Raw genomic sequence first — 19,465 nt, forward strand, 5'->3', positions numbered from 1 at the left:
ATAGAATTCCCCCAGGCAAGAATACTGGCATGGGTTGCCATTTCCTACTCTAGGGGATCTTCCCGACCCAGAGACTGAACCCACATCTCCTGCCTTAGTAGATGGGTTCTTTACCACTGAGCCACCTGGGAAGGCAATAGTTTGTGATAATATGTTACAGCAGCAATAGGAAATACATGGTAATAACTGAAATTACTCAGGACTCTCAATTACTGCCAAAAGGAAACAGTAAAAAGTTGAAAATGGCCCCCCACTTCTCTGGTTCAGGTCCCCAGAAGCATCTGGAAGATCTGGGTGGCAGACAATGATGACCCCATTCTTCTGTCCAGAGCAACCCCTGACATTTCACAACCATGGCATCAAGGTCTGAAGGACTCCTTCAACCAGCTTCTATATCCTCATATTTCATATTTTATTCCATTATGATCAGAAGACTGAAAACCTGGCCTGGACTAGAGGGTAAGAAAGCAGAGAGGGGAGTGATTTGCACAAGATGACTCAAGCCTGCAGTTGTATGGATAGAAGATCTGACAGAGCAAGACACCGTGGGCAGAGAGGAATGCTGGGTCCCCTGAGAGCACTGACAGTGGCCAGGGCCTCCCTGCAGGTCATTTCTTTGGGAATTGATTATAGGGACTTGCAGTTAGTCCAGGGAAGAGGAACAGGGGGAAGGGAGAGCAATGCAAAGATGCGCTAATGGGATGACTCCTGCCGAGGGTGCTCAGTCTGAAGAGGCTAATGAAATGAGTCTGAATCTCTCTGCCTGGGGGTATTCAACTGCTCAGCCCCATTGTTCAAGGTGGTACCACAGGCATTAAACACTCACACACACACACACACACACACACACACATACATATACAACTTCTGTGTCCAAGCTAAAGGCCAATCAGTTCCTATAGATCATCATGGTGTCATAGAAGCCAGAAATATACCCTCAGGATCCAGGGTGGGGATTGACCAGTTGAAGACCGTTGACATCTGCTCTCAACTAGTGGCTGCAGAAGCATCTGGAGTAACAGGTGGGGCTCATAGGGTTTGCAGCATCCCAGGTGGTGCTAGTGGTTAAGAACCCACCTGTCAGGCAGGAGACATAAGAGACACAGGTTCGATCCCTGAGTCCAGAAGATCCCCTGGAGGAGAGCAAGGCAACACACTCTAGTATTCTTGCCTGGAGAATTCCATGGACAGAGGAGCCTGGTGGGCTACAGTCCACAGGGTCACAATGAATTGGACACGACGGAAGTGACTTAGCATGCACACACACATGCCCAAGAGGGACCCAATACAATGACAAAACCCAAATGATGAATTGAAAAGGAAGATCCATTTGGAAGTAAAAAAGAATGAGGATGAGGAGGAAAAGAAGGAGAGAAGGAAGAGGAAGAGGAGGAGGCAAGGCAGCCCATATCACGTGGTCACTACCATGTGTTATCAAAGGTGACCAGAGCTCCTCTTCAACACTTTCCAGTTCTCCAATGCCTGGCACAAGGCTGGAAGTCATACAGCAGGTCCTTAGCAAAAGTTTGTGAAATTGAATTATTTCCCACTGCTGTCTCCTCCTGTCATAGTTTCCAAGGGCTGCCATAATAAATTACCTCACACTCAGTGGCTGAAAACAAAACAAATTTATTGCCTCACAATTCTGGAGGCCAGAAGTCTGAAATCAATTTCACGGAGCCAGAATTAAGGTGTTGGCAGGGCCGTGCTCTCTCTGGAGGCCCTTGGTGAGAGTCCTTCTTTATTTCTTGCAACTTCTGGTGGCTCCTGGCCTCCCCTGGTTTGTGGTAGCGTGACTACAATCTCTGCCCCATCTTCATGTGGACTTCCTCCCTGTGTGTCTATGTGTCTTTCCATGTCCTCTTCTCTTCTTAAAAGGATACAAGTCACTAGAGTTAGGTTGACCTTACATCCATGACTTCATCTCAAGGCTTTTAACAAATTGCATCTTTCACATGCCCTATTTCCAAATAAAATCACATTCTTTGATTCCAGGTGGACAGGAATTTTGGGGACATGCTACTCAGCCCACTACACTGCGTTAATCCCCATCACAACAGGAATCTGGGGCCAGTTTTAGGTCTCCAAGTGAAAGTTGGGATAGGGGAAACCAGGGATGATCCAGGAACAATCTAAAGTAGATGGAGGTAGAAGAAGGGAAACAGGCAAGAAGAGGGTTTCAAGAAGCACGGAAGAGAAAGAAAATTTTAAAAATGGCCCTGGAGGACTTCCCTGGTGGCCCAGTGGTTAAGACACTGTTCTTCCAATGTAGAAGATGGGGTTCAATCCCTGGTCAGGAAACAGATCCTACATGCCACACAGCGTGTCCCCACCCCACAAAATGACCCTGAACTCTCTCAGCCTGGGTGAACAAGAAAGTGGGGAGGGAACGTGTGTATGTCACTGGACAACCATGCACTGTCCAGAGTGTATCTTCCAAGCTGTCTGATTCTACAGGAGCTACTTCCCAACTTGGTAAGTTGTAGATAACTGATAGCAGTAAAAACAATTTTCGTATAGATGTGCAAGTAAGTTATGTCCAGTAGAGAGATAACCCCCCACTCCCTCATCCCCATGTAAAAGCAGCTTTGTATTTGCAAATCCATTTCACTTTCCTTTACTCCCCATTAATTTGTGCTTTGAACCATTTGCTGGCTACTGTCCTCATATGAGTTAAATAAAATCTTTAATATGTGTGTCTCAGTTTGCTAAGCTGCCATTACAAATTGCCATAAACTGAGTGACTTCAGACAACAGAAATTTATTTGTTCACAGCTCTGGAGGAGAGAGGCCTGAAATCAAGGTGTCAGCGGGGCCATTTTCCCTCTGACAGTTCTAGGGGGAGATCCTCCCCTGTTTCTCTTTAGTTTCTTGTAGTTTCTGGCAGTTTTCAGTCTCTTGTAGTTTCTTCCCCAGCTTCTTATAGTTTTTGGCACTCCTTGTTTTGCAGATACATCACTCTAATTCTCTGTCTTTGTCTACACCCAGCATTCTCCCTGTGAGTCTGTCTTGAGATTTTCCCCTTACGGGGCATCAGTCACTGGATTTAGGACCTATCCTAATTTAGTATGATCTCATCTTAATTTGATTACATCTGAAAATATCTTATCCTCAAATAAGGTCACATTCACAAATGTGAATAGGGGGATACTATTCAACCTAATGTGCTTCTTCATATGACTAAGGAAATCATGATTCTATCTTTTTGGAAAATTATCCCATAATAGTACTGCTGCCAGTGAAAGTCAACAGGAAATAATGGACTGGGAAAGATAAAAGAGAAGGAGTGGAATATGTTGAGTTGGCCTACATGTGGGGCTGGAGATCAGAGAAAGAAAGACTGGAGGAGAGAAGGACTACAAAACACAATGGTAAACGCTTTGTTCCATCGAATGTGCTCACTTGACATATGAGAAAACTGAGGCCCAGAGAAGGGAACCTCTCCCAAGGACACAGAACAGGCAATGAGCAGAAGCAGAAGGCAACCCAGACTTTTTGACTTTCAGCCCAGGATCCACCCACTGGTTGCAAAAGGTTTCAAGAATTTCAGCATTTGGACAGAGACCTGCACATCATTTCTTTTCCCTGGACAACTTTCCACATAGCACATCTTTCAGATTTCCATGTAGGCACACACATTCATACACACAAAAGCAAGAGTTCCCCATCATGGCTCAAAACCTAAGTGTGAAATCTCTTATTGAATCTGAGTCAAAATTCAACCATAGCTAATTAGCTTACATGCCTCTCTGATTACACCATTATGTCATCTCTTGGCTGCAAGGAGATGTCTAAACTGTAGACAACTCTATAGCTATTAGTTCAGTGAAACTGATTTCAAGACCACCATTTCAGTACTTGATAATGGCACAGGTACAGAGGATCTCTGAGTTCTTATAATTTTTAAAAGCAGAGGAAATTGTGAAAATGGAAAACATCACAGTCCAAAACTTGAGTTTTTTAAATTATGCTACTGACACTATAAGCCTGGAAATATCATAATCAAGCATCATTTTCTTGTCTAACCCTACAGTGATATTCCAGCTCCAAGAGTTTATAATTACCAAATCATAAAATGTAGCTTAATTCCCACTTTCTTTTACTCTGTACCGTTGAATGTATTAGTCACGTAGCCATATTTCTTTACCAGCATAAAAAGAGAACTGAGAAAATTTGATCATTCATTTCACAAACTTTCTTAAAACTTTAGTACTTCAGAGAGGTAACTCTCCTATTCTGTGGGAAAATTCAAATTTGCACCAGGGAGGAAGGGGATCAAGATGGCAGAGTAGGAGGACAGTGAGCTCAACTCCCCCCAACAGCAGCAAAAATACATCTCCATGTGGAGCAATTCTCATGAAGGCAAATGAAACTGTCAGAAAGACTCTTCTACAACCAAGGCTAGAGAGTCACATTAGAAGATGACCTCCAAGCCTGTAATATCCCCATCCTTTTCTGAGTCCCCTAGGTATATTATAGGGGTCCCAGATGAAGAAATACAGAAGGGGAACAAAAATGTATTTGATAAACTTACGGCTGAAAGAATCTTGAGCCTAAAGAAGGAAACAGATATCCAGGTACAGGAATCACAGACAGTGCAAACAAGATGAACCCAAAGAGACTCACTCCATACAACATCATGATTAAAATGACAAAAGTTAAAAAGAGAATCCTAAAGGCAGCAAGAGAAAAACAAAGAGTCACACATGCAAGGGAATCAGCTATTAACAAACTTTTCTGTAGAAAACTTGCAAGCAAGAGGGGACTGGCATGACATACTTAAAGTCATGGTTTACTTAAAGGGAAAAACCAAGGATACACTACTCAGAAAACTACCCTTCAGAATTAAAGAAAAGATTTTTTAATATTTAAGAGGGCAGAAATTATTTCAAGCATCTTCTCTGACCACAGTGGTACAAAACTAGAAATCAACCACAGAAAGATAAACAGGAAAAAAATGATTACATAGAGGCTAAAGAATATGCTACTAAAAATCGGTGGGTCAACAATGAAATCAAAGAGAAAATCAGAAAATACCTCGAGACAAAGGACAATGAAAACAACCTTACCCAATCTATGGGACACAGCAAAAGCAGTTTTAAGAGACTTTATAGCAGCACAGGCCTTTGGCAAGAAACAAGAAAAATTCGAATAAACAATTTAACCTACTAACTAAAAGAATCAGAAAAATAAACAAAACCCAAAGTCAGCAGAAGAAAGAAAATAATAAAGATCAGAGAGGAAATAAATAAAATAGAGATAAAAAAAAACCCATAAAGATCACTAAAACCAAGAGCTGGGTTTTGAAAGGATAAACAAAATTGAAAAACCTCTAGCAAGGCTCACCAAGAAGAAAAGAAAGAAGACACAAATAAACAAAATAAGAAATTAAAGAGGAGAAATAACAGCTGATACTTTTTTGTATTTTTTGGAAATACAAAAAATTATAAGAATATACTATGAACAGTTAAATGCTAGCCAATATATCAATATATATTAATATATATGTGTGTGTGTATAACTGAATCACTTTGCTTTGTACCTGAAACTAACACAGTATTATAAATCAACTATACTCCAATAATAAATAAATATCTAGAATTTCAGACCCAGAAAGGACATGAATATCATCCAGTTCAGTGGCTCTCATCTGGGGGGTATTGGCTGACTGCTGTGGGGACGACTCTACTGGTGTCTCGTTGGGCCAAGAATGCTGTTAAAACATTTTACAGCATACAGATCAGAATCCTACAAAAAGAATCATTCAACCCAAGATGTTAATATTGCCAAGTCTGAGAAACCCTGATCTAGCTCAGAGGCCTACATACATTTTCTGCAAAGGGCCAGACAGTAAATATTTTAGGCTTTACTATTTACAGTAAAAACAACCTTAGGTAACATGTAAATGGACATGATTTTCTTCCAACATAACTTTACAAAATTACCAACTTTCCGGATTTGGTCCACAATGGAATTCTAATTTTCTTTTCTAAAAACAATTAAATGTTTCATTCAAATGAAATATTATGTGGAATCCAAGGTGTAAAACAGATCAAAAGGATGTTTCTCAGATGAGGCAAGTGTGCACTCAAGGTATTAATAGCTATCAAAGAAACTCCAGTAGTAGTTTGGCCATCCCTACCACGGGCAGCTTGGAACACTCTCATCTTACCCAGATGCCCGTCCCAGAATGAGTTATTCATCCTTTCCTCATGACCATTCAGCAGTACCCCACTGTTCCTGGGAGGAAGTCCCTTCCGCAGCAGACAGGACCTCATATAGCAGTGTAGCCCAATGGCTCTAGACTCTGATTTAGAGGCTTCCAGGTTAACTACAGCTCTTACTGGCTGTGTGACTGTGGGAAAATGCTGCAACTCTCTGAGACTCAGTTTCCTTATTTACACAGAAAGAATTACCAACAAAACCAACCCCACATGATTGTTTTGAGGAATAAATGAAATAATACATGCATAGCCCTTCCCCAATCCTAGCACATAATAGCAGTCAATCAACTGACATCATTATTACATGAATTTATTACTTTAAAAATATCTATTGTGTGGGGTCTTTGTTTCAGCATGCAGGATGTTTAGTTGCAGCATGTGGGATCTAGTTCCCTGATTAGGGATCAAACCTTGGACCCCTGCATTGGGAATGTGTACTCTTAGTCACCGGACAGCCAGGGAAGTCCCTGAATTTATTGTTTTCATTGGGCACTTGTATCTCTACAATCAACTTGAATGCCAAAGGAAGCTGGTGGGATGCTAAGTTTATACACATGGGAGGTTTGTGAATAGAAAATTGTCCTAAGGAAGACCTCTCTCGGGTTTCCACTTAGCTGTTTTTGGTCCTTATTCTGCACAAATACCAACTGTGGGAGAAGATCAGCTCAAGCTGCTTGTGTCAAAGCCTTCTGGACTCCAGATGGATAACAGCATTGACAAGTTTATCAGTGTTGCTGTCTGGAATGAAGATTCCCTGTCCCTCAGCCCATGGGAAACAGAGATGGATGCAAAGTGCAGAGGTAAAAGGTTCCTCTGGTGCTGTAGTTGCTTCCATTGGGCAGAAAAAGAGCGGCAACAGTTCGTGGTTGACACTGTTAGATGTTTCCCCAGCAGCTATGGCCCCCTTCTTTGTTGCTAACAGAAATGTCAACACTCAAGGGCCAAGTGCTCTTCACCAGCCCAGAGGCTAAATCTTTATCAGCTCCAGCCACTCATGACAATTCCACTTGCCTATGATTGATTGAGAGGTGAGCCTGGGGTGCTGCTCTGGTCAAAAGAGGTAGAAAACAATGTCTACAAGACCACTCTCACTTCTTACATCGCCTACAAGTTTGTTGGTCTCCAAGATCATGTGCAGGTATAATACAATAATTGCCTAGGACTCATAGAACTCGAACTTCCCTGGTGGTTCACACGGTAAAGAATCTGCCAGCAATGCAGGAGACTTGAGTTTGATCCCTGGGTTGGGAAGGTTCCCTGGAGAAGGGAATGGCTACCCACTTCAGTATTCTTACCTTGAAAATTTCATGGACAGAGGAGTCTGGCAGGCTACAATCCATGGGGTGGCAAAGAGTTGTACACAACTGAGCGACTAACACTTTCTCTTTCACAGAACTCAGCAAAGTCTTCATACTGATAGGGACAGAGTAAAGGACAGACAAAATTGGTGGTTAAAAGTTAACAGAAAAAAGTATGGGAGACCCCTGCAAGTTAATGATGACTCACAAAAGCAGGTTTGAAAGTGAAGTCGCTCAGTCGTGTCCGACTCTTTGTGACCCCATGGACTGTAGTCTACCAGGCTCCTCAGTCCATGGAATTTTCCAGGCAAGAGTACTGGAATGGGTTGCCATTTCCTTCTCCAGGGGATCTTTCCAACCCAGGGATTGAACCCGGGTCTCCCACATTGCAGGCAGATGCTTTACCACCTGAGCCAGGTTTGCTTAACCACAAAACCAAGCAGGTTTGCTTAGCAACAAAACCATGCAACAGAAGCACGAGACATGCCCCCAAACAATAAAACAATGGTGGCATGAGACCCACAACCTGCCCAGTGAGCTTAACAAGTTAATAATCCCTGGAACATGCTCTCTGCGTGCATGCACACACATGCACACACACACACACACACACACACACACACAATAATTTGTAGACCTAGCTTGACCATGTAGGAACCAAAAAACTCCCCTGCCCAACTGGGAGGGGGAACTAATGATGGGAGCATGACATATACTCAAGAAAGACAAAGAAGGTCTTCTCCTCCAACCCCTTTTCCTTTGATTATAAACCTGTAACCCAATAAGTCCTCAGGGTTTGGCACCCTCTCAACCACAAGTGTAAGCCTCACAAGTGTCCTATTCTAATAAACCACTTTTCTATCACTTCACCTCTCACTGAATTCTTTCTGCAAAGAAACATAAAGAACTAGAGCTCTTAGGAGCCCCCTGAAATGCCACCTAACATTTTCAATAGCAACTATTAAGGGCTTTTTTTTTTATAGCAAAAGAACATATTAAAATCAGCCAAGTTTCATGAGCAACATTTAAGAGATACTCAGCGTGGAGATTATGGTTGTTCTCTTCCAGTGGAGTCATGCAGATAGCACTTACTTCTCAAGCAGCAGTGTATGATGATGTATGCTATGTTGCCAGCCAGGAATATTATCCAAACCTTGGTATCCAGAGTTTTTATTGGGGCTCAGTCACAAAGATGCAACTGACCGCTCCCATGGCTGACCTTAATCTCCAGCCTTTGCAGAGATGAAGCTGATGTGCTATGCAAGGCCTCCCACCTTAAGTCACCTTGTCAACAGACACTATCTGGCCTGGCCCAAAGCCCCCAGGTAAACAGATATTCTCATCATGCAGGACTCCCCAAGGGCTTAAAGGTTACCTCCCAGGAGCTGAGGCCAAAGCCCAAATCTTGGGGCAATTTTAATCCTTCACTACACAGGCTCATAGAGGAAGACTTGTGGAATTTTTATCTCCTATCTTTGAAAGAGTTAAAGGTAGGGATTCTTCTCCCACATTTGATTGTTCTTATGTGCAGCTGTGAGGTCTGGAACTGCAGCAACCATCCTGTAACCATGAGGTGACTCAGTTGGAGATAAAAGTCAAACGTGTAGGGTGGCTGAGGAGAAAGGTGGGAAGGCTAATGTTCTTCCTAACATGTGTTTCTTTTTTTTAAGGGGAAGTTTTATTTTATTTTAATTGACCTTGTTCATATGTCAGAATCATGTCTATTTATTTATTTTTAAATTTTAATTTTGGCCATGCCACATAGCATGTGAGATCTTAGTTCCCCAAACAGGAATCAAACCTACACTGCCTGTATTAGATGTGCAAAATCTTAACTATTGGACCGCCAGGGAAGTCCCCTTGCTCATGTCTTGAGACAAACTTTTCTTTATATGAGATAATGCACATCTTTAACATTTAAGCTATTTAAGTTAGACTTTCTTGTCACAACTGAAGTCATCCTAATTCATACACGTGGTCATTAGGGTATTATAGTCTGGCTTAGAGCAAGTCAACATGAGGCAAAACCAATGGGATTTTCTGAGGCAACCAGTAAATAGACTATAAGGCATACCTGGATAATAGTAATAGAGTCACCAGTTAACTTCATTGGAGTGTGTCTATATCTGCAGTTTCAGTGTGGGTGGAGCAGAAAAGTCCCAAGTTAGGAGTATAGAGATATGGCTTTGATGTTTGAGCCTGTCAATACTTTACTGTGGGAACATGAGGAGGTCACTCAACTACTCTGAGCTTCCAATTCCTCATCTGAAATAGAAACCAAATAAAAATTCACCCAATTTCTAGTGCTTTGGAGAAATTCCATGAAAAATCTCAACTGGGACTGAAACCCAGTTAAAATGGTTTAAGGAAAAGAGAGAAAGAAACTTCATTTTGAGAAGGAGATAGTACCACATGCACAGATGAAATGCTGAGCTAGACAGTTACTTAGGCTGCTGGTGGGCGGAGGGCTCATATGCAGGTTGCTTAGTCCAGTCTTCAGTGGAGGAACATTTCCCAACTCAAATCTTAGAGAATGGGACTTAACCAGGCAATGAGTAGAGGAAAGAGTGTTCTGGTCTAAAGGAACAACATACCGGTGGGGAACCACGTAAAGCACAGCCATGAATGTTGGTGCATGTGTGTGTGCATGCAAATGTGCATACACACGTGTGTATGCATGCAAGTGTGCATGCACACGTGTGTATGTTTATGATAGAATGTGGGCCACTAGATAAACAGTTCAATGTTACCAGTGAGTAAGTCAGGTGGGAGATGGGGCTGGACAGGTCATCAGAGACCACCTCATGTAAGGCAGATCCCATGACAAGATAAGAACTGTGTAGCTTCCTTTTACACTGTGCAGGAAGTGAGGAAAAATCGCCCTCAAGCAGACTTTTAAACCCATCAGGTACTTAAATGAACAAAAATGGCTATCACTCATTCTTTCCTAGGCTTACAACCCACACAATTTCCCTTTGCTTTTAGTCTACTTTTCTTTTCCTGTATCTGCCATTCACCAGGTGCATGCCTTTTTTATATATTTTATTGGATTTTCCTTTCAAGTTACACAATGCATGCTTGTGACAACAAGTCAAAATCAGAGTTGTACAAAGAAAAGGGCAACTGTTTCTCTCTTCTCATTCAATTCTTGTCAACCTTCCACCAAAGAAACAGGATAACACACATATTTGGTGTATGATTTTTACATCTACATTCATCCAACCATATGTAAACATAGTCACATACATAAAGTTATTTTTAAAATAACTAGATCACACTATTCCCACTATAGTATACAACTTGCTCTCATTAAGGCATAGAGATGTAACTAATTTCCCAAAATACTGAATAATATTCATGCTAACACAGAGATCTTCAGGTACTAATATGCTTCTTTCTATAAGATTGCTCAAAGCTGGATTTGTGACTGAAGGGGTATTAATGTAATTAATTTTACAATTAATTATATATTTAATTATGCATGCTAAATCACTTCAGTCGAGTCTGACTGTTTGCAACTCCATGGACTGTAGCCTGCCAGGCTCCTCTGTTGATGGGATTCTTCAGGCAAGAATACTGGAGTGGGTTGCCGTGCAGGGAATCTTCCTGACCCAGGGATCATACCTGCATCTCTTACTTCTGCACTGGCATGCAGGTTCTTTACCACTAGTGCCTCCTGGGAAGTCTATATTTAATTATATGATTAATATAATTATTGCTATTGTTTGGTCGCTATGCTGTATCCAATTCTTTTGCAACCCCATGGAGTGTAGCCTGCCAGGCTCTTCTGTCCATGGGATCTCCCAGACAAGAATACTGAAGTGGGTTGCCATCTCCAGGGGATCTTCCCAACCCAGGGATCAAACCCATGTCTCCTGTGTTGGTAGGTGGATTCTTTACCACTGAGCTACCGGGGAAGCCCAATTAATATAAATATAATTAATTTTTACAAACACTGTCAGATTAATTTCCTAAAAGATTATAGCATTATATTTGTACTGCAAATTTTTAAACTGAAGTGTCAACTAGAAAACACCATTTTTCATCAGATTGGCAAGCATTGGCCAGGGAAAGGGGTTAGTGCCTTTGAGGATCTTGGAAAAAATGGTGAGCAACCTAAATGGTGGCGTATCCTTAGGTATTCCCTGCAGTCTGATACTTAAGAACTGTACTAGAGAACCTAGTTTGAACTTGGCTACTCAAGAAGGTCATGTCTTATGCATGACAAATCACAGAGAAAGTGGTCCCGAATCTATTTTAGCTCATGGTCATTCCCTATTCCCTGCCCTTCTCCTATTCCTTGAATAAGCCATAAACCTTCCCATCTCCCAAATCTTTGCTTAAGCTGTCTCCTTTTTTCCAGGTTTCCATTCTTCTCCCAACTTATATGCTCATGTCAAATCCTTACTCTTAGTTCAAGATGAATCTCAGCTTCTACATTTTCCAAGGAGCCTCCAAATGTCTACAGTGAAATGAATCTCCTTCTCTACCATTTGCTTCAACAAGATCAACTATTCATTCCATCATTTATGATGGGCCAGGCATCACCGTGTACTTCATATGCATTATCTTATTGACCCCCAGTAATTTTATTAGGTAGTTTGTGGTATTTTACATATTTTGACGGTAAGGAAACTAAGGCTCAAAATGGTGATGTTACCAGACCAAAGACATACAGCCAATAAGTGTTGGAACTGGGTATTACATGCAACTCTGACTTCAAAGCTCAGACTCATCACTTCACACCAGTCAGAATGGCCATCATCAAAAAATCTACAGATAGTAAATGCTGGAGAGGATGGAGAAAAGGGAAGCCTCCTACACTGTTGATGGAAATGTAAACTGATACAGCCATTATGGAGAACAATATGGAGATTTCTTTAAAAACTAGGAATAAATCTACCATGTGACCCAGCAATTCTACTACTGGGCATAACCCCACTAAAGGGCTTCCCAACTGGTGCAGTTGGTAAAGAATCCTGTCAATGCAGGAGACTCAAGAGATGTGGGTTTGACCCTTGGGGTCAGGAAGACCTCCTGGAGTAGGAAGTGGCAACTCACTCCTATATTCTTGCCTGGAAAATTCCATGCACAGAGGTTCCTGGCAGGCTATAGTCCATGGGGTCGTGAAGAGTCAGACGTAACTGAGCACACACAACCACACACATGCACTCACACACATATGACTCAGCAATCCTACTACTGGGCATATACCCTGAGAAAGCCACACTTTTAAAAGACATATATATGATGTTTACTGCAGCACTATTTATAATAGCCAGGACAAGAAAGAAACCTAGATGCCCATCTACAGATGAATGGATAAAGAAGATGTGGAAGAAATACACAATGGAATATTACTTGACCATAAAAAAGAATACATGTGAGTCAGTTCTAATGGGGTGGATGAAGCTAGAGCCTGTTATACAGAGTGAAGTAAGTCAGAAAGAGAAAAACGAACACCATATATAAATGTGTATATATGGAATCTAGAAAAATGGTATTGATGAATGTATTTGCATGGAAGGAATAGAGATGCAGATGTAGAGAATGGACTTATGGACACAGTCAGGGAAGGAGAGGGTGGGACGAATGGAGAAAGTAACACTGACATATATACACTACCATGTGTGAAATAGATGGCTGGTTGGAAGCTGCTGTATAATGCAGGGACTCCAGCCTGGCAGTCTGATGACCTAGAGGGGTGGGATGAGGGGAGGCAGGTGATGTATGTATAATTATGACTGACTTGCATGGTTGTATGGCAGAAACCAACACAACATTGTAAAGCAATTTTCCTCCAATTAGAAATTTTTTAAAGTTCAGACTTCTGTCATCATCCCATGCCACATAATAAAAGAAGAATTTCACTGAGTAAGGTTTGACTTCCCTAGAAGACTGCCCAGGTCATTGCTTTGTAAACACTGCCTGCTATAGATGAATTGGTTTTCTACATCTTCTAAGGGATCTTGCTTCACCAATGAATCTCATGAACGGAGCAGAGTTGTCAAAGCCCTACAGTAAACGGCATGCAGTGTGATGTTACCAGAATTCAAGCTTTCTGTTGCTAATTTTTCACCGGGTTGCAAGCTTTAATTTAACTGTCAGACCCTGGGTCTTTTGCCAACGCTAATGGAGGACTGTGGCAGTGACGGTAATTATTTCCAGACTCTGGTACCTCCTTCGTTTACCTTCTGGTTGCAAATACTCAGCAGCTTCAAGCTAATTTCCTTTCTTATTTTCCTCATTAGTTTGCAAACTCCTACTGTCAATGAAAACAAGCAACCCATCTGATAAAAATGTCAACATGGAGTGTTCAAAATATTAAAACTGTCAAATAAAAATTGTGTTTTTACAAGGCAGTCTAACCATGTCATGCACGCGGAAATCACTTTCTGAAGACAGATTATATAGGTCAAAAGTTGTTGGGACATTTTTTTTTAACCCACAGAAACAAACCCACCGTGACAGAGTCTTCTGGATAATGTTTTGATGTCTTGAAAATCAACTTCCAAACTACTCTGGACAAATCTGATTAAAATGCTAGTGTCAAATGTCCTTGCTTCCAATAAAAACCACAGGTTTTCTACTCACAGTGAAATTAATAGGAGAATTACCCAAAAGAAGATACAAGAATTTGACTTTATTTATATTTCATTCTTCCCACCATTTAACAATATGGACAGAAGATGGAGCTTGTCAACTAATGCTTGTTATCAGGAGTGCTATTCATTCACAAATCTCAGAGGCTGAACACCCTGATTCAAATTGCTAGGTAGCAACTCAAGTTGTGCACGGGAATAAAAGCACCAAAGATAATTGAAAGGCAGAGAAGAGAGGTGATTGACCTCGGGTGGAACTGAGCTGCACAAACAGACAAAGACTGAACTGCAAGTGGGTAATTTTAAAAGGGATTTTGAGGAGGAAAAATCCTCCCAAATGAAAGACTTTCCAAATAGACACTGGCATGTTTGCAATGCTAGTTTAAAGAAAAGAAGCCATTCAGAGGGGCCTTTATCTTCCACTTAGCTCAACTCAAAAGGCTCAAACCAAGAGAACTTGGATGTGTGTCTTAGAGATGCCAAGCCTCTTGTGATAAAGGGAAAGAAAAGTTAGTAAAAGATGATACAAGAGGAAGCAGAGTCATGTCTGGGGAAATAGCACATGTACACACACACACACACATGCAAAGAGAAAAACAGACATAACATGTGTATTGCTTTTGTGTGTATATGAGAAAGACGTTGAAAAAGGAGACAAAGATAAAAAGGCAGACATAAGCAGAGATAACAACAAAGACAGAAACAAATAGAAATTAGGATAGAGATAGCCAAATGCTGAGATCAAGACAGAGAGACACAAATCACAAATGCTAGAGAGAAGGTGGGAAAAAGGAACCCTCCTATACTGTTGGTGGGCATATAAATTGGTGCAGCCACTGTGGAAAACGATATGGAGGTTTCTTTAAAAACTAAAAGTTGCCGTATGATCTAGCAATCCCTCTCCTGGACATATATCCAGAGAAACTCTAATTTGAAAAGATATATGTTCACCCCGATGTTCAAAGCAGAGTCACTATTCACAATAGCCAAGAAATGGAAGTAAAGCAGGTTATCCATCAACAGATGAATGGTTTGAGAAGATGAACTTCTCTATGGAATATACACACACACACACACACACACACACACAATGGAATACTACTCAGTCATAAATAAGAATGAAATTTTGCCATCTGCAGCAACACGGATAGACTTGGAGAGCATTATGCTAAGTGAAATATGTCAGACAGAGAGAGAAAAATACCCGTGTTCCCCATCCTGAACCCTCCTTCCTCCTCCTTCCCCCGTACCATCTCTCTGGGTCGACATGAATCCGCCACAGGTATACATATGGCAAAACCAATACAATATTGTAAAGCTAAAAAAGAAAAGAAAAGAAAAAAATAAAAAAAATACAATATTGTAAAGTTAAAAAAATAAAATAAAAAAAAGAAAAGAAAGAAAAATACCATACCAATTACATATGTAATCTAAAAACTTAGATTAACTTATTTACAAAATAGAAACAGACACACAGAAACAGAAAACAAACATATGGTTACCAAAGGAGGAAGAGGGTGGAAGAGGGACAAATCAGGAGTTGGGATTAGCAGATACAAACAATTATGTACAAAATAGACATACACCAAGGTCCCTACTGTATAACACAGGGAACTGTATTCAATATCCCATAATAAACCACAATGGAAAAGACTATGAAAAAGAATATATGTATGCATTAATATAACTGGCTCACTTTGCTGTACACCAGAAACTAACACAACATTGTAAATCAGCTATGTACATGTGTGTGTTAGTCACTCAGTCGTGTCCAACTCTTTGAGACCCCGTGGACTGTAGCCTGCCAGGCTCCTCTGTCCACGGAATTCTCCAGGCAAGAACACTGGAGAGGGTTTCCATTCCCTTCTCAGGGGATCTTCCGGACCCAGGGATTGAACCTGGGTCTCCTGTATTGCAGGCAGATTCCTTACCTTCTCAGCCACCAGGGAAGCAACAAATACTTCAATTAAACAAAAAAAGAGAGACAGACAAGAGATGAAATAAGAGTGAGACAGACAGAGGCCAGAAACATACGTAGAGAAGGAAGGAAACAATATATTTGTGAAAGATAATTGCATATCTGCATAGTCAGAACATAATACTATTTGGCATATTTTCTGTCTGAGTACAGCTTAGCAGCCAGAAGTAAAGAAACAAGAAGTCAAATGAGATCATTTAATATTTGGTGAAATGGGCAAGAGAGGTTTTCAAACTGCCCAAGAGCAATTCCTGGAAAAAAGGTCAGAATTCCTTGTCACTACAACAAGATTGAAACCCGTTTGCTTTTTTAAATTGCAAGGGTCAAAAGAATTTGAAAACCAACCTTGGGTTGGTACTTAATTTTACTGAAAACCATATGCATGTATAATAGTAACGGCTAAGAGCTAGTAGGTGCGTACTATGAGTTAGGCATTAGTTTAAGTACCTATATGGATTAACCCACTTAATCATCACTACAGCTGAATGAGGTAGGTTCCACTATTATCCTCATTTTACCCATGAGGAAACAGAGTCACAAAAGGATTAAATAACTTGCCCAAAGTTACACAGCTTGTAGCCTAGGAGCCAAGATATAATTAAGGCAGACCAGAGGTCAGATTCTACACTCTTAATGCCTGCACCACACTGATCTTCCTTCCTAGGTTATACTGCACGTTTATGTGTTTCTATATATTCCACAAAATATATAGAGTGCCATGAAAATTTCCAAAGAAATAAAATATGCTATGATCAAAACATATATTTTCAGGACTTCCCTGGTGGTTGAGAGATTAAGAATCCAACCGCCAATGCAGGGGAAAGTGAAAGTTGCTCAGTTGTGTCTGACTCTTTGTGACCCCATGAACTATACAGTCCATGGAATTCCCCAGGCCAGAATACTGGGGTGGGTAGCCTTTCCTTTCTCCAGGGGATCTTCCCAACCCAGGTCTCCCACACTGCAGGCAGATTCTTTACCAGTTGACCAAAAATACTGGAGGAGGTAGCCTATCCCTTCTCCAGTGCATCTTCTCAACCCAGGAATCAAACTGGGGTCTCCTGCATTGCAGGGGGATTCTTTACCAACTGAGCTATCCGGGAAGCCCTGCCAATGCACAGACTCTAGGCATTCAGGGAACCCAGGGGAAATGGGTTCAATTCCTGGTCCAGGAAGATTCCACATGCTGCAGAGCAACTAAGCTCCAGCACTACAACTACTGAGCCCACACTCTAGAGCCCGCGAGCTGCAACTACTGGGCCCATGTGATACAACTACTGAGCCTGTATACCTACAGTCTGTGCTCTACAACGAGAGAAGCCACTGCAGTAAGATGCCTGGACACCACCATTGAGAGCAGGCCCCACTCACTGCATCTAGAGAAAGCCCGCAGGTAGCAACAAAGACCCACCACAGCCAAAAATAATTAAAAATCTTTTAGGTGAATCGCCCAGTTAGTGCTGGGGTTTCCCTCATAGCTCAGCTGGTAAAGAATCTTAACTGCAATGCAGGATACCGGATGTGATTCCTGGGTCAGGAAGATCCCCTGGAGAAGGAAATGGCAACCCACTCCAGTGTTCTTGCCAGGAGAATCCGATGGACAGAGGAGCCTGGCAGACTACAGTCCATGGGGTCGCAAGAGTCAGACACGACTTAGTGACTAAATCACCACCAACCCAGTTAAATTTTCTTTATGATAGAACTTCTCTATTACTCTGTATTAATGTGCATTATACTCCAAATGTGCTTTATTTCAAAAGTCTTATTTTTTTCACAGATTCACCTAATAACATAGAAATTGATGGGAAATACTGATTTAGATGCTTTATCGGGTCTCCCACAACTCTAAGACTCCTGAATTAACTCGGTGGTTCTTTCCTTCGTGATTACGAATAAAGATAATTTTTTAAAATAAGAAAAGGATTAAAAAAAATCATCTTAAAGCCAGAAAATATCAGCCATATTCTCTCTCTCCTCTCTCTCTCTCTCTCTCTCTTTTTTTTTTTTTTTGCTGCATTGAGTATTGGTTGCGGCACACAGGATCTTCGTTGCATCATACGGGATCTTTCCTTGCGTGCAGGGACTCTAGTTGTGGTTGTGAGGTGTGGTCTCAGTAGTTGTGGCATGGGGCCTTGGTTGCTCCTCAGCATGTGGGATCTTAGTTCCCAACTAGGGATCAAACCTGCACCCCCATACTGCAAGGTGGATTCTTGACCCCTGGACCACCAGGGAAGTCCCAGCCATATTCTTTCACTCACTCAACAACTATTTACCGAATAACTGCTTTGTACCAAGAACCTGTCCACCATACTGGCTAATCACATGAAGCTTGCTTTTGGGTGTGGGAAGAGTGGTACAGAAACACTTAAGAAATAAATACTGAATGAACAATATAATCAGAATGAGTACTATGCAAATATGATAATCAAGAATTAAGGAGTAGAAAGGAACAAGTGTTGGTCTTTCAGCTAGGCATGTCAAGAAAGGTAACACTTGAGGAGGTGACATTTGGGCAGAGTTCCAGATGAAGATAGGGAGTGAATCATGTAATTATTGGTCAGTGTCCAAGGCAAGGGGAAAGAGCAGGTGGAAAGGCCCCAAGGTCGGGATATTTGTATGATGGAGGATCTGCAGTGAAGCCAATATGGCTGGGGGACTGTTACAGGGGGCAAGTGGTGAGAAAAGGGGCCAGGAGCCAAATGGTGATGTGAACAACCCTATAGACCAGGGATCCCCAAGCTCTGGACTGCAGATTGGTACCTCCTGTCAGGTCAGTGGCAGCATTAGATCAGAAATAAAGGGCACAATAAATGTAATGTTCCTGAATCATCTCAGAACCACCCCCTTCCCCATGCTGGTCTGTGGAGAAACTGTCTTCCAGGAAACAGGTCCCTGAGGTCAAAAAGGTTGGGGACCATCGCTATAGACCGTAGGAAGAACTCAGATCTTTTTCTCTTACCATATGGTTAGCTAAGGGGCATTGAAGAAAAGAAGACCTTACTCTACCATGCAGTAAATTCTTGAGAATCAGTTGTTCCTAGAAAGAAAGTTAGATGGATAGTGTTGATCTCAAAATAGTATCAGAAAGAGAGTAGCAGAGGAATCTAATTATTAAGGCTTCAGAAAAGTAAAAGCTGTAAATGATGTAGCTTCACAGAGCTGTGACATGGTCTGGTGGGAAGGTAGGATGGCATTGAGACTCAGTGGACCTGAGTTCATACCCTATGTTGTCCACGATGTGAAATGTGAGGGCCGGTGTGTGTGTGTGTGTATGTGTGTGTGTGTGTGTGTGTACCTATCCAAATCCAGGTTTTGATACTGGCTTTAGAAGTGTTTTCTTTTATTTAATTATAAAAATTTTCAAAC

This window comes from Bos javanicus, chromosome 25, assembly GCF_032452875.1.
Source record: "Bos javanicus breed banteng chromosome 25, ARS-OSU_banteng_1.0, whole genome shotgun sequence".
Classification (NCBI taxonomy): domain Eukaryota; kingdom Metazoa; phylum Chordata; class Mammalia; order Artiodactyla; family Bovidae; genus Bos; species Bos javanicus.